Consider the following 15,101-nt stretch of genomic DNA (forward strand, 5'->3'; position numbering starts at 1 on the left):
CTCTAGACGTGTAAATATCATTAAATAAGAGTGTTTTTGGAGCTAAAAAGTGGAAATAGTGGTAATCCAAGTCTAGAAATCACAAATAAGTGTATATTCATATACACAGGGTTACCAGCTATTTATCGTGTATGTTTGGAATTTTTTGGCTTCAATTTGCTATTTTCCTTTATTTTTTATGATTTTCTTAATAAAAGTAAAAGAAAAATAAAAAAGCAGGTGAAATGAGATCGGAAAAAAGAAAAGAATAGATGGTGATGATCCTAATGACAAGGGCAACCCATGGTAAAAATTGAGTATAATTCGGGAAAAGATGCGGAAAGTCCGAAATGACAGAATTTTGGCAAAGTGTATAGATTTCTCAGAAACAGGTCAAACGGAGTCCAAATTGAGAAATTTCAAATCCTAAAGTGCATTTCACGACGAGATAGGAGCACATGTCAAATTTGGTAACAAGTGATCCGGGAAGTCCGAAGTTAAGTATTTTTCACATCACTTTCAAGCTCATTTCCACTATTACCTTCTTGGAGAGAGCAAAGAGCACACAGGAGCATCCAACCTTCTACAGCCTTCTACGACTGCTAAGAGAGCTCAGAGGACACCAGACATGAGAGGTAGACTCGTTGCCATAAGCTTTTGATGCTTATCATTAACTTTTGTCGCGAAAACTGACCAAAACCAAGAAACAAGAGCAGACAGGGAATGCGGTAGAATGCTAGGTAGTGGCACAACCGCCTAACCAAACCTTGCAAGAACTTATAGGAGGGTTACCCTAGTATAGAAGATGGGTTTCTAACACTCAAAGCTCGAGAAAGAACGACTGGAAAAACCCTAGGTCAACAGAGCCTGCAAGAGGCAAACAGGAAAAAGTTGTTGAAACGACACAAAACTTCTCAGGAAGCTTAACAACATGGAGGGCAATGCAACCATGGAGTATCTCCAGGTTTGGACCACCAAAAGTAGGTCGGAACAACCGATTCGGCTGCGGACACACAAAGCGTCATTTTGGCATAACGGCTGAAATTGACGACCGAATGAAATGAAACTTCACAAGCAGCTTCAAATATACATGGATGACTTATGTTTGCAAGCAAAACCCAAAAGAAAGCTGATTCACTTACCGATGGTGAAAAAGACGCTTTCGGGCAACCAAAAGGAGGAAGATGGAGAACGGGGAGCCAAAGTCAAGTTCGACCAAATAGATGGCTTCACAACATATCCAATGAGCTGGAAATGCAACTCTCGAGAAGAAAAGTTGAAGAAATTCAACTCCAAGGCAAAAAGACGACTTCGGAGACTGAAATGCCTATAAGGGGGCTTTTTAGCTAAACTGATGACTTTTTAAGTTGAAAACTAGTTAGCAGGGCTTAGGGCACTAGCACAAAGCATTCTTTGCACAAAAAGACCAACATTTCAAGAAAAGACATCATACGCGTATGATGTCTCACAGCATGAATTTCACATCCATTTCAACATTTGAGTGCATAGCCTCATTCACATGTTAATCACATCCTATGAACCAAGTATCATGAGAATTGGAGTTAGAAAGCCCAAGGAAAACCAAAAAGACGCAAAGTAGGCCATAAAATTGATTTTTGGTCCTAATTTTGTCAAACTAACTCCAAACTCATTGAAACTTTGTAGGATTGTTGATTAACACATCTACAAGCTATCTGGAACCAAAAAGCACCATTTTGACACAAAAGACATCATACGCGTATGATGTCTATTTGCACTTACAGAGCCAAAACTGCTCATTTGTCATCATACATCCATTATATATATCTAATACATGCTACATATGAAATTTGGAACCATTTGGTCAAGAGGATCACCCCATTAGCCCAATTGAGGGAAAATCCTTCACCTAAAGCCTATTTTTGGCCCAAATCCAACATACTCAAGTCCAAACCAAGATTTGAGTAGAAACAGTCCTTCACTAGTACATGGGGAGTCCACAGAACCAATCCCATGCAAAATTGATGAAAAAGACATCATACGCGTATGATGTCTCCAGAGCCATTTTTAGCCAAAAATCTATCCAAACTTCATAAATCCACTGAATAAGCCTATCTAAAGCCAAATCCAAGCTTATAGAGAAATTTGATCCAAAAATACACTAAAAGACATCATACGCGTATGATGTCTCACTATGTGATTTTGGCACCTCAGGGCTTCAACCACCAAACAGAAGTGATCTACATGCCATTTGAAAGTGAACCACCAAGTTTTATCCAATTTGGATCATAAAATCCAAATCCCTTTCAAAATTTTGCCAAGAGCCGGAACTGGATTAAACTGGCCAAAACTTGACCAAATGGGATCCAAACTCAAATCCAAGCATATGATACTCATGTACACACTATCAGCTACAAGCACAACCAATATGAAGTCATTTTGACACAAAAGACATCATACGCGTATGATGTCTCCAGCATGATTTTGAGCCCATTTTGCATATTTTTTCACCTACCTTGCATCCTTAGGCTCTGAATAGCTCGTGTTTCAATTTTCAAGTCATTTGAATAGTTAAAAGCTTCATTTCGGCTTTCAGTACTAAAAAGACGTTAACTTCTGAAATTCGAGTTACAGGATCCATGGATTCCGCCAAGTCATCGGCAACGAAGAGAAAAAGACCGACAATCAAAGATGCTCTTGCAGAAGCGGAACCCTTTGACATTCCAGCAGAAATCCTCAAGCCAGCCAAAACTTGGGTGGAGGAAGCAGTATTGGAGAAAGAGGGAATAAAGATCTACCAGGGGACTTTCAGAGATCCTCAAGGGCAAGCGGTGGATGTACCGATGATCCCACAAGAATTGGTAGATTATAGCAGGTCAGAAGACATCAGCAGGTACCTGGAAAGGGCAGATTTGCACAGTTTCTTCACCTCGAGACCATCAAGTGTGGATACAAGAAGAGTGTACGAGTTGGCAACATCCATTCAGAAGGATGGAAAAGCCACATTGACAGCCATGGATGGAGAGAAAGTAGAAGTACAGATCACTCCACAGCTCATTGTAGACGCATTGAAGCTGCACAACAAAGGGAGCTCGGTCAGGGAAAGAAGGGAGGCCATAGAGGTCTATGGGCCCAAGAAGCAGAATGCAACCTATGGAGATATGGCGGACCCAAGAGCGGGAACCCTTTGCCGACTGTACAACCAATTTCTTCATGTTTGCAGTTAAAGACCGCAAAAGTATACGACACCACCCCATGCCATTGCGACCACCATCACATGGGCATTAAAGAGAAATATGCCAAAAGAGGTGAATTACGCTCAACACATCCACGAGCAAGTAATTGCCATGCACAACGAGAAGCCAAAGTACATAGGAGGAGCGGAAATGCTGACAAGAATAGCTTATGAAGCTATTGGAGCTAGAGATCAGTGGCCAAAGGTTCCCTCCCAGAATGAGTGGCTTAGAGAAGCCAACGAGGAGGAAGAACAACCCGAAGTATCCAAGAGGGCATTCACAAGAGCACGCCAGAAACTAGAAGTAGTTTCAGAACCTGAAGAGGATGTGGACGAGCCGCTTAAGAAGAAAGTTGCTCCCAAGCAAACCAAAAGTCAGAAAGCGGCAAGAATGGAAAGACTAGTGGAGCAGTTTAGAGCGGAAAGAGCTCTAAAGGGCGACTTTGAAGAAAAGTGGGTGCCAGACCCCACTAAAGTCGGAACTACCTCAGCTAGGCCACATATTGATCAATACGATCAATATATTAAAGCTTTTGAGGAGTCAGAGGCTATTCTGGAGCAGCAACCTGTCGAGCCATACATTGAAGAGGAGGTACAACAATTAAAATCTGAGCTGAAAAAAGACGACAAGGGGAAAAGGAAAGTAGATGAGTCTACTAAGCCTCAAGAGAAAGATGGGCAAGCCGACAAAGGGAAAGCCAAGGAAGATGAGGACAAATATCCTTCTATGACTGATGTACCAAGCCCTAAGAAGACGGAAAAAATTGTGGAGGAGACCACAGTAGAGGTGGACACAGATGATTTGGAAAAGCCAGAGGCCGAGACCAAAGAAAAGAAGATAGATCCAGTTCAGCAAAAGAGAAATGATTATGAGGATCTGGTAGAGATAGGATACACCGAAGAAGAGGCCCTTGAGGTAGTTTATGGGATCACCCTACAAAAACAAGATGAACGGAGGAAAAAACAAAGAGTAAAAAAGGAAGTGAAGAGACATTCGACGAACCGAAAGTACTGGAAGAGCCAAAGCCAGTGGAGGTGGTGGCAGAAAGAGCTTTAGAGTTGACAGATGATGATGAAAAAGACATGCACATGGTGCATAAACTGATCAGCAAGATAAAAGAAAGGTCCAAGGCAAAGGAAGCAGAGATTAAGACAGCCAAACAAAGGGAAGCGGAGTTGCAAAGAAAATTAGAGAATGCTATGACTGAATCTGAAAGTCATAAAGCATCACTCTATGACGCGGAAAACGAGAGAGACGGCTTGATACTCCAGCTAGCCAAGGCTTCAAGAGAAGTAACAAGTGCACAGGAAGCAAGGGAGCGGATAGAGGATGAGTTGGAGGCGGCCAAGGATGAGCTCATTGAGCTAAGGGAGAGAGTCGAGCTCCAAGAAAGAACAATCACTAGACTCAGGACTACCCCTAGAGCTAGCAGAGCAGGAGCCGAACAAGAGGGAGCTATCATACCAGCTTTGGAAGACCAGGTCCGAAGCTTACAAAGAGAGCTGAGATTAGAGCAAGTGCAAAGGTTGCACATTGCGGAGGGATCATTGGCCGCAGAGGAGAGGCTCACATTAGAATATCAAACACTATGGACAAAGAATGAGGCCCTCCGCAAACAACTCCAAGATCTACAAGAGCAACAAAGAAGAGAGACAGAGACACCACAAGAAGAATCAGGTGGAGCAGCCATAGAGCTACCAAAAACTGGAGAGGCAACCACAATTGAAGATCCAGCCCCAGCTCAAGAGGTGGCCTCGACTTCAAGAATCTCTGAAGAAGAAGAACAAAGGCTCCATGACCAAATAGAAAAGTCAGCAGAGGAGAGTGCCAAGGCGGAAATGGAATGGGAGAGGAGACTCCTAATCTCCATTAGACTTCAGGGACTAGACACAAAAGTGCTCCATGAACAGTGGATGCAACCCAGCCTGCCTTTCCCTTTGATGAAATTTGAAGTGCTAAAGACGAAAAAGATAATAGAGGAGGAGCAGTATGTCGCTCTTTACGAAGGCGACATCACAAAGGAGGAACAATCAAATAAGATAGTAGATTCACAACCTAGATGGAGGAAAGGTTGGCTGAACAAATACCCAGCCTACCTCATCTACTTGGTGGAGGCACCAAAGGAGATTCGGGAGGATGCAACCTTCTGGCCGGTGCCAAGAGTCAGAAACTGGAAAGAGCATGGCAGGATTGCAGAAAAGAAGCCAAATTGGCTTAATTATCCCAGGATGCCAGGACCAAAGGCAAGAGAGAGAATAGGTAAAGCCTACATGGTGAAAACCCTAACGGGCACCATCAAGCTCTTTACTGGCTCTCCTGACCTTTCATGTCAGATGCTCAAGAAAATCTGCAGGACTCTCTTAGCTTGCATTGAAGTGTTCGCGCCAGATAAAGCCACGACCTCGAGTCTACTATCGACGGCCGACACGGTGACTGATATGATGCACGATCTTTCATTGCAGCCTTCTCCAAAAGTGTTACACCTCCTATACCAAAGGATTATGTTTTTGCCTAGCTTCCACATGCAAACATTCGAAGAAGCTTTCTACACCTGCTTTTTTACCCACGAAAGCAAAATATTCGGCCCAACCTTGACCATCGGCAACCTACGATACGAATCACATTTGCAGATGCTCAAGACGACAGGACTTTATTGACCAAGCATAAAAGTCATGTCACGGACGACATGAACACGGAGGGGGGGAGTGTTGAACCAGCAGAGGATCACACCCACATTTTTGCTCACACTCATCATTTTGTAACCATTGATTGTAATAAATGTCTTTCCGACATTAATTTTGATTTGAGCCATTCATTAAGTAATGGGACTCAATTGAGTTTCCAGCTTGTAATCCCGAAGTAATTTCACTTGCTAATGTAATTAGTTAGAGATGTTCTCACCTCCAAGGCTGAGGTATATAAGCCAAAGTTTTTGTAACCTAAGGAGATTCAGATTATTAATCAAAGTGAGTTTTTGAGCGTCGTGACTGTGTCTGAGAGAGAGTGAGAGAGAGAGAGTCTTATCTACTTGCTACGCGAGCCACGGAGCCGCCATTGGAGAAGCGACACCGCCATTGTGTTAGCAACGGCGAGAGCTACGCACAGATACCAAGAGTGCGCGCTATCGGCTTCTATGTGTGGTAAGTTCCTACGAGCTTCGGTGTGAGTTTTCTTCCAACTCGTGTGTCGGAATTGAGCGTGCAACATATCTATAGAACCACAACGAGTAGACCTACGCATTAGTACCATCGGGGTCAAGTTTCGATCACCTGTATTTTTCAGCCTGTCTTCATACGCGTTTATCGCACGGAGTGGTTATAGGTTGATTTTGCAGTTCAAGTCTTTAGGGTGTTGTTCTTACCTAGTGTATAGACTTCCCCTTGAGTTTGAGATCGATTCAATGATTCTAGATCTTGTTTCGTATAGCATTCGTTCGTAGTACGGATTTCAGTCACTTGCATATTTTAGAACTTAGATTTGATTTCCTTAGTAGTGATTGTCATTAGAAGGTCGAGTAGCTGATTTGACACCCACCTAGTTGTTTCCATGCGCCTGCGGATCAAGCTCCGTCCTCGTCTGAAAAATTCTGTTGTTGGTTGAGTTCTCGCTATTTAGCTTCCGCTAGCGGCGTAACCGCCTTAACATACATGTCTCACACGAGTCCGTGATGACTCAGATCTATCATACATATCATGTAATCTGCGCCAAAGTGCTCTCGAAGTAGTCTCATACATAACAAGAGCATATACAGATTCCGCAAGGTGCTAAGAGAGTGTAGATAGTGCCATCTCCTCTAGCTCCTGCCACTGATCGTTAGACATGTTTGAAGGTCTACCTGCATCACCACCCAATGGTAGATGCAACCCTCGCTGTGTCAATGCATCAAGCATACACTCTCTCCATGCTGCAAAGTCTGACCCATCAAACATGCACATTTCGGAGAGATCATAATCTAAGCGATCACCTGTCTCTGCCATGAGCACAATGTAGCAAACTAGAGAGCAAAACCACCTCACCAACAACACCTGGAAACTGTCTACCAATATGGCCAGAAACACAATGTAAAACCTGTGAGACACACTCCAAAATAGAGCTCCCGCAATGTCAATACAAGCCTCGCCTGCTCTAGTATCACACTGCAATCTGTGAGCTAATCACCAAGCCCACTCTATGCGGTATCGATGCATACACACGCACAAGTCTCCCACCTGCAGAGAACACTACACGCAAATGTTGAGTGCAACCCGCAATCTCTACCTAGATGCATAAAACTCCTGGGAAAATTTTGGCAGAGTTTCGTCAGTAAAACGGCCACAAAACCAATAACCAAATTGATTGCACGCTCAAAACCATGAGCAACCAAAGCGCATCAAACCGCACTCCAAATGCATGCACCAATCTCCAAACTTTGCATACATCATTGCAAACACCTGCAAATCTAGTATACACATATCTGCTCTACCTGTGACTGCCAAAAAACATGCTCGAGGCATACATTGTCGAGCTCAAAATGCAATCACATTAGTCTCCCTGAGCATCAAACCACATAAGGCATACATCGTATCCTCCCACCTGTGAGGAAACTTGCAGCAAATATCACTCTCACATCTGAGAGCAAACCATGTGTGGAATCCTCGACACACAATAAACAACTGCTGCTGCAGAAAATTGAGCGTTCAGAATTTTAAAATTCTGATATTACGAGCGCGTCCGGAGCATGCCAAAACCCCAAGGTAGACTCCTGGATCACATGTATCCGAGTCTGGGTGTGAAAGCTATGCCAAAAAACGATGTTTTCGGCCCAAAAACGCAACAAAAACTTGTTGCTGCTGCAGAAATTTCAGAGGTCAAAATCAGCTCAAATAGACATCACCATTGCGTCCGGAGCGTGCCAAAACCCCAGATTACACCTTAACCTTGCATAAATCGCATTCCGTATGCAAAAGTTATGCAAAAAACACTGTTTTTGGGGCCCGAAAAATGACCTGCGGAAATGAAAATCTGCATTCTTCCTGCAAGTATGGCTGCAAATAACCATACACACTTGCAATATACTCTTCCCTCAAGCTTGGGAATGCCCCTCAAGCTTCCATGAGAACAGATCTGGTGATTGCTCACCGATCTCAAGCTTCCACCGAAAGCGAGCTCACCATAGCCGAAAGCTCACTTCTGTGTAGCACTCCATCTGTCGCGAAGCCAAAGCTTTGATACCAATTGAAGGGGATCGGGGAGCACCACAGACGGAGAGTGAGAGAGAGAGAAGGAGACACACACACGATGTGGGTGGGGAGACTGTGAAGTGGCAGCTCCCCCTATACAATATACTCACTATAAGTACAGGGTAACAGTGGGCGGACGCCAATGACCTGGGCGACCGGTCAAGGCACATAGGCCTTAACCCCAACAACCGGGGTCAACAAGAGAGAGCTGTTTTTAGCAAATGCATGGTAAGATAGGGCATCTTTCCAAATGCAATCACGTAAACTTGTACCTTGAGAAAGTTTGGATGTCGTCTCTTGAAATGCACTTAATTGCAAGATATGCCCAACTTTGGGCAGGGCCAAAGAGCTCTGGGTGTTTTTTAGCGTGCGTGAAGCGAGGGTGTCTCTCAACATGCAATCACATACGCTTTAGGCTGTTATCAGCCAATGCAAAGTGAGGGTGTCTCTCTGGATGCTTGTTGTCTCATGGAGTGCATTGATTGCTGGATATGCCCAACAAGGTCAGGGCTAGGAAGAAAAAGAGCTATTTTGAGTAGATGCCGAAAGAGGGTATCTCTCCAAGTGCAATCATGTACACTTGCACCTTGAAGGCATGTGGCATTACACAACGTGTCTTTAGGTTACACAAGGAGTGCATGGATTGTAGGATATCATGGATTTCTGTAGAGGAAGCGAAGCGAGGGTGTCTCCTCATATGCAATCACATACACTTTAGGCTGTTTTCAGCTGATGCAAAGCCAGGGTGTCTCTCCAGATGCATGTTGTCTCATGGAGTGCATTGATTGCAAGATATGTCCAACAAGGTAAGGATCAAGAAGAAAAAGAACTATTTTCAAAAGATGCAGAGAGAGGGCATCTCTTCAAACGCAATCACATACATTGCACAAGACATCTCTTCAAACGCAATCACATACATGTGGCATTACACAAGAGTGTCGTTGGGTTACACAAGGAGTGCATGGATTGCAGGATATGTCCAAATGCGGCTTTTTTTAGTGGATGCAAAGTGAGGGTGTCTCTCCAGATGCAATCACATATGCTCTCGGTTGTTTTTAGCCGATGTAAAGCCAAGGTGTCTCTCCAACAACATGTTGTCTCATGGAGTGCATTGATTGCAAGATATGTCGTGCTTGCCACTGCCTTGTCGACATGTATGCCAAATGTGGTGCACTTCATAAGCTTAAGGAGCTTCCTGTCTTTGATGTCGTCTCTTCAAATTCACTAATTGCAAAATAATGGGCAAGGCCAAGGAGCTCTGGGCATTTTTCAGCGGATGCAAAGCAATGGTGTCTCTCTAGATGCAATCACATACGGTATGGGCTGTCTTCAGCTGATGCGAGGCGAGGGTGTCTCTCTAGATGTTGTCTCTTGAAATGCACGGATTGCCAAATGGGCAAGGCCAAGGAGCTCTGGGCATTTTCCAACGGATGCAAAGCGATGGGGTCTCTCCAGATGCAATCACATATGATCTTGGATGTTTTTAGCTGATGTGAAGCGAGGGTGTCTCTCCAAATGCATGTTGCTCATGGAGTGCATTCATTCTAGGATATGTCCAATAGGGGTCAGGGTTAGGAAGGAAAAGAGTTGTTTTCAGCAGATGCAAAGAGAGGGCATCTCTCCAATGCAATCAAGTACCATGGACCTTGAAGGCATGTGGCATTACACAAGCGTGTTGTCGGCTTACACAAGGAGCGCATGGATTGCAGGATACTAATCCAAATGTGGCTTTTTGCAACGGATGCGAAGCAAGGGTGTGTTACTGATGGAAGCAGCAATACCCTAGGCTGCAGTGGAAAAATACGGTTGCGAGCTTCCATGGTCGTGTCTCGGGAAAGGTACTGTAGATGGCGCAAAGCAAGGGCATGAGGCTGAGCACTCTAGAGCAGAATCTGTGCACTTTAGAAATGGTGCACGTAGCCAGTCAGGTAGGTCTCTGTGTAGCTTTTGTCTTGCCCAGTTGCAAGCTGATCAGGCCCAAAGTGCCACCAAAGTGCCACAGACGTCCCCCTCTATCAATGACCAAGCATTATGTTGCTCCTTACACCGACCAACTGAGCAAAGAAATCATGAGCTAACATCCCATTTATGCATCTGTGCATGTCTTCAACTTCTATCCCCATAACAAGCCGTATTCTTTCATCCAGAGGCCGAAATCTTCACACATGTTGGGGTGGAAATCTAAACTTTATGATTTTATACGCTAGCGGCTTTTCAAAACCGCTATGTCCAATAGGGTCAGGGCATGTATGCCAAGTGTGGTGCACTTCATAAAGCATGAAAAGTGTTTGAGGAGCTTCCTATCCGTGATGTCATATCTTGAAATGCAATGACTGCAGGATATGCCCAACTTGAGCAGGGCCAAGGAGCTCTGGGCTGTTTTCAGTGGATGCGAAGCGAGGGTACCTCTCCAGATGCAATCGCATATGCTCTCGACCGTTTTAAGTTAATGCAAAGGGAGGGTGTCTCTCCAGGTGTCTCTCCATATGCAATGTTGCCTCATGGACTGCATGGATTGCAGGATATGTCCAACAAGACCGGGGTCAATAGGAGAGAGCTGTTTTTAGCAAATGCATGGTAAGAGAGGGCATCTCTCCAAATGCAATCACGTAAACTTGCACCTTGAGAAAGTATGGATGTCGTCTCTTGAAATGCACTTAATTGCAGGATATGCCCAACTTGGGTAGGGCCAAAGAGCTCTGAGTGTTTTTTAGCGTGTGTGAAGCGAGGGTGTCTCTCAAGATGCAATCACATATGCTTGAGGCTGTTATCAGCTGATGCAAAGCGAGGGTGTCTCTCTGGATGCATGTTGTCTCATGGAGTGCATTGATTGCTGGATATGTCCAACATGACCTGGGCTAGGAAGAAAAAAGCTATTTTGAGCGGATGACGAGAGAGGGTATCTCTCCAAATGCAATCATGTACACTTGCACCTTGAAGGCATGTGGCATTACACAAGCGTGTCTTTAGGTTACACAAGCAATGCATGGATTGTAGGATATGTCCAGATGTGGCTTTCGGCAGCGGATGCAAAGCGCGGGTGTCTCTTCAGATGCAATCACATACGCTTTAGGCTGTTTTCAGTTGATGCAAAGCCAGGGTGTCTCTCTAGATGCATGTTGTCTCATGGAGTGCATTGATTGCAAGATATGTCCAACAAGGTAAGGATCAAGAAAAAAAAGGACTGTTTCCAAAAGATGCAGAGAGAGGTGCAATCATGTACATTGCACCTTGAAGGCATGTGGCATTACACAAGCGTGTCATTGGGTTATACAAGGAGTGCATGGATTGCAGGATATGTAAAAATGTGGCTTTTTGCAATGGATGTGAAGTGAGTGTGTCTCTCCAGATGCAATCACTTACACTGTCGATTGTTTTCAGCTGATGCAAAGCCAAGGTGTCTCTCCAGCAGCATGTTGTCTCATGGAGTGCATTGATTGCAAGATATGTCGTGCTTGGCACTGCCTTGTTGACATGTATGCCAAATGTGGTGCACTTCATAAGCTTAAGGAGCTTCCTGTCTTTGATGTAGTCTCTTCAAATGCACTGATTGCGAAATAATGGGCAAGGCCAAGGAGCTCTGGGCATTTTTCAGCGGATGCAAAGCATTGGTGTCTCTCCAGATGCAATCACATACGATCTGGGCTGTCTTCAGCTGATGCAAAGCGAGGGTGTCTCTCTAGATGTTGTCTCTTGAAATGCATGGATTGCGAAATGGGCAAGGCCAAGGAGCTCTGGGCGTTTTCCAACGGATGCAAAGGGATGGGGTCTCTCCAGATGCAATCACATATGATCTAGGATGTTTTCAGCTGATGCCAAGCGAGGTCTCCAAATGCATGATGTCTCATGGAGTGCATTGATTCTAGGATATGTCACATAGGGGTTAGGGTTAGGAAGGAAAAGAGTTGTTTTCAGCAGATGCAAAGAGAGGGCATCTCTCCAATGCAATCAGGTACCACGGACCTTGAAGGCATGTGCATTACACAAGCGTGTTGCCGGCTTATACAAGGAGCGCATGGATTGTAGGATACTAGTCCAAATGTGGCTTTTTGCAACGGATGCGAAGCAAGGGTGTGTTACTGATGGAAGCAGCAACACCCTAGGCTGCAGTGGAAAAATATAGTTGCGAGCTTCCATGGTCGTGTCCCGCGAAAGGTACTGTAGATGGCGCAAAGCAAGGGCACGAGGCTGAGCACTCTAGAGTAGAATCTGTGTACTTTAGAAATGGTGCACGTAGCCAGTTAGGTAGGTCTCTGTGTAGCTCTCGTCTTGCCCAGTTGCAAGCGATGGGGCCCAAAGTGCCACCAAAGCGCCACACACCTCCCCCTCTATCAATGACCAAGCATTATGTTGCTCCTTACATCGACCAAATGAGCAAAGAAATCATGAGCTAACCTCCCATCTATACATCTGTGCATGTCTTCAACTTCCATCCCCATAACAAGCCGTATTCTTTCATCCAGAGGCCTAAAGCTTCCCACATTTTGGGGCAAAAATCTAAACTTTATATTTCTATACGCTAGAAGCTCCTCAAAACCACTATGTCCAATAGGGTCGGGGCATGTATGCCAAGTGTGGTGCACTTCATAAAGCACAAAAAGTGCTTGAGGAGCTTCCTATCCATGATGTCATATCTTGAAATGAAATGATTGCGGGATATGCCCAACTTGAGCAGGGCCAAGGAGCTCTGGGCTGTTTTCAATGGATTCGAAGCGAGGGTGCCTCTCCAAATGCAATCACATATGCTCTCGACTGTTTTTAGTTAATGCAAAGGGAGGGTGTCTCTCCAGGTGTCTCTCCTTATGCAATGTTGTCTCATGGAGTGCATGGATTGCAAGATATGTCCAACAAGACCGGGGTCAACAAGAGAGAGCTGTTTTTAGCAAATGCATGGTAAGAGAGGGCATCTCTCCAAATGCAATCACGTAAAATTTCACCTTGAGAAAGTTTGGATGTCGTCCCTTGAAATGCACTTAATTGCAGGATATGCCCACAACTTGGGTAGGGCCAAAGAGCTCTGAGTGTTTTTAAGCGTGTGTGAAGCGAGGGTGTCTCTCAAGATGCAATCACATATGCTTGAGGCTGTTATCAGCTGATGCAAAGCGAGGGTGTCTCTCTGGATGCATGTTGTCTCATGGAGTGCATTGATTGCTGGATATGTCCAACAGGGCCTGGGCTAGGAAGAAAAAAGCTATTTTGAGCGGATGACGAGAGAGGGTATCTCTCCAAATGCAATCATGTACACTTGCACCTTGAAGGCATGTGGCATTACACAAGCGTGTCTTTAGGTTACACAAGGAATGCATGGATTGTAGGATATGTCCAAATGTGGCTTTCTGCAGCGGATGCAAAGCGCGGGTGTCTCTTTAGATGCAATCACATACGCTTTAGGCTGTTTTCAGTTGATGCAAAGCCAGGGTGTCTCTCTAGATGCATGTTGTCTCATGGAGTGCATTGATTGCAAGATATGTCCAACAAGGTAAGGACCAAAAAGAAAAAGAACTCTTTTCAGAAGATGCAGAGAGAGGGCATCTCTTCAAACGCAATCACATACATTGCAGCTTGAAGGCATGTAGCATTACACAAGCATGTCGTTGGGTTACACAAGAAGTGCATGGATTGCAGGATATGTAAAAATGTGGCTTTTTGCAATGGATGTGAAGTGAGTGTGTCTCTCCAGATGCAATCACGTACGCTGTCGATTGCTTTCAGTTGATGCAAAGCCAAGGTGTCTCTCTAGCAACATGTTGTCTCATGGAGTGCATTGATTGCAAGATATGTCGTGCTTGCCACTGCCTTGTCGACATGTATGCCAAATGTGGTGCACTTCATAAGCTTAAGGAGCTTCCTGTCTTTGATGCTGTCTCTTCAAATGCACTTATTGCGAAATAATGGGCAAGGCCAAGGAGCTATGGGCATTTTTCAACGGATGCAAAGCAATGGTGTCTCTCCAGATGCAATCACGTACGATTTGGGTTGTCTTCAGTTGATGCAAAGCGAGGGTGTCTCTCTAGATGTTGTCTCTTGAAATGCACGGATTGCGAAATGGGCAAGGCCAAGGAGCTCTGGGCATTTTTCAACAGATGCAAAGCGACGGGGTCTCTCCAGATGCAATCACATATGATCTAGGATGTTTTCAGCTGATGCGAAGCGAGGGTGTCTCTCCAAATGCATGTTGTCTCATGGAGTGCATTGATTCTAGGATATATCCAATAGGGGGTCAGGGTTAGGAAGGAAAAGAGTTGTTTTCAGCAGATGCAAAGAGAGGGTATCTCTCCAATGCAATCAGGTACCATGCACCTTGAAGGCATGTGGCATTACACAAGGAGCGCATGGATTGCAGGATACTAATCCAAATGTGGCTTTTTGCAACGGATGCGAAGCAAGGGTGTGTTACTGATGGAAGCAGCAATACCCTAGGCTGCAATGGAAAAATACGGTTGCGAGCTTCCATGGTCGTGTCTCGGGAAAGGTAATGTAGATGGCGCAAAGCAAGGGCATGAGGTTGAGCACTCTAGAGCAGAATCTGGAACTTTAGAAATGGTGCACGTAGCCAGTCAGGTAGGTCTCTGTGTAGCTTTCGTCTTGCCCAGTTGCAAGCCGATGGGGCCCAAAGTGCCACACACGTCCCCCTCTATCAATGACCAAGCATTATGTTGCTCCTTACACCGACCAACTGAGCAAAGAA

This window comes from Adiantum capillus-veneris, chromosome 13 (assembly GCF_014529385.1).
Source record: "Adiantum capillus-veneris isolate H3 chromosome 13, ASM1452938v2, whole genome shotgun sequence".
NCBI lineage: Eukaryota > Viridiplantae > Streptophyta > Polypodiopsida > Polypodiales > Pteridaceae > Adiantum > Adiantum capillus-veneris.